We start from the raw sequence: 2,383 nt of genomic DNA on the forward strand, positions 1-2,383 counted from the left end.
CCATTTCTTTCTATGACACCTATCAGCTTCCCATTTATATCATAATGAATCTATTTTGACTCTGGTCCTCCTTGGACACTATGCACCTTGACTTAAGCAAACAACTTAAGTTGAGGGTGGCTATCATAGGGGTGCGTGATGTAAAATGAGTATGAGGAAAGGTAGAATAAAAAAAGAATAAAAAGTAGGGTGTTGTGGAAAAAGAATAAGAAAAGAATAGTTGTGAAACAAAATGAATAAGAAAAGACACATCTATCCTGAATAATGTGTGATCAAGAAAAGGAGAAAAAGAAGAAAACGGTTAATAAGTGAACCCCAAAAGTTAAGGTAGTGCCAAGGAGGCTTAGTCACTCTAAATGCCATTGAATATCATACCAGCCCTTAGCCGACATTACAAGCCAAAGAAAATACCTATAGTGATCCTAACTTACCTGTTTGGACACCTTGGTAATGAAAATAAGAGCAAGCATATGGTATTTGACATGAATTGATTGGAATTTCTTTCTGAGAATGAGTGTCTCTTGACCGTCCCCGCATGGACATGCTTGAATTCATATATGAGTGAGGAGGGACTTCTTTGCTGTAAGGGCACATCGGTTGCATTGCTAGCTGTTAACTTGTTTGGATAGTGTAATATTCGTACATGCATGGTTGTTGTTGCTGAATTGATGTCATATCTTGAATCCTTTGGGTCACATTGTGGATCTTCATTGATATGCACAGTTGGGTTTAAGGTGATTGAAAATAGAGAGGGTAATGTGTTTTGAGCTAAACTTGATAATCAACTGCCATAGGTATCTTATGTGTCTCGTGGTTAAGCATTGTAATATGGTGTTATGTAGTTGCTTGAGGAGAAACAATTGTTTTAAGTTGAGGGTATTGATGTGCTAGATTTTTGTAGCACATTTAAGACTTTTTAACTCAAAATAATTGTAAGTTCGTAAGTAACTACTAGTGTTTTTGATGATATTTCTTATGATTTTGTAGGAAAACCAAGATGCATGGAAATACATAAAATCTACATCAAGAAGGATGATTTTTGGTGAAAAGATGCAAGAAATTTAGTTTTGAAAAGTTTCTGAAGATTTTCTAACGACATATCGTGATAAGCTATCAGATTTGTGATAGGCTATCACGGAGGTCGTTAGGTTTAGGCAGAGAACAAGAAAATTGAAGATTTTCTGATGACATATTGTGATAAGCCATCAGGTTTGTGATAGGCTATCACAGAGGTCGTCACATTTGTGATAGGCTATCACGGAGGGCGTCAGGTTGTGATAGGCTATCACGGAGGGTGTCAAGTTTGTGATAGCCTATCACAAATAGCATCACAAAAAGTAAAAATTCTTTTTTCTTAAAGTACGGGTATAAATAGCAACTTTTAGGGTTTCATGGGGCATCTGGGACATCTAGGAACGTCTGGAACTTATTCCAAAGATGACTTCACTTTTCTTTAGTCTCTTAACATAGAAATTCAATTTTCCATCCTTTGATTTAGTTGTGGGAAATTCTTATTGTACTTGAAGGAGTAACAACTTTGAATTTCATCTTTTGTAAGTTCACTTGCTTTAAGTTATGAATTAAATCTTTGTTATCTCTTTCTATCTTATGAGCAACTAAAAACCCACAACTAGGGTTGTAGGATCTATGATTATTATTTCATTGATTTAATAGTTGGATTAGGGTTTGAGTGACTATGGGAACGTCTTGAAATTCTGTTGTTTTAACTTGAATCTATTGGTTGCAAACGTTTGGCTATGCCTTAGGTTTTATTTGCTTCTTACGAAGAAATAGACTAGAGGTCGTGAATTATCAACAGGGACTCGAAAGCTACCAACCTTCTGTTTAATGATTGATGTCGTAACTGGATCAATCTACCTGAGATAACATCCGGTTGGAAATAAATATGTTATCTAAGTTCGAAAGAATTAGATAATAAATTTTCTGGTGAGGTCGAGAGATAAGTCAGATAGTACCATTGGCAGGGATAATTTGTTGTTCCCACCTATCACGATAATCATGAACAGTTATTATTCAATGAAGATTAATAGTCATAGTGATCACAACCCTAGTTTCTCTATATCATTGATTCGAAATATTGAAATCTAAGTTGAGTTCTAAAATAAGTTAAAATGTTATAATTTGTTTGATTGATAAAAACTCATATTTTGTCTTTTCTTTTTATTTATTTGAATTTAACTTGTAGCTATAGTTTCGAACTAGTTTAATCGCCACTCACATTGCTCCCTGTGGATTCAACCCCGACTCCAAAGTTAGGTAAATATATTGGCGACGACCCGCTTGCACTTGTTTGAGGTGTAAGTTGAGCGTTATCAGTATCTGCTTACGGTCTGCAATAGTCGTATCCTCAGATATACTTTCC

Source organism: Capsicum annuum, chromosome 9 (assembly GCF_002878395.1).
Source record: "Capsicum annuum cultivar UCD-10X-F1 chromosome 9, UCD10Xv1.1, whole genome shotgun sequence".
In the NCBI taxonomy this organism is placed as follows: domain Eukaryota; kingdom Viridiplantae; phylum Streptophyta; class Magnoliopsida; order Solanales; family Solanaceae; genus Capsicum; species Capsicum annuum.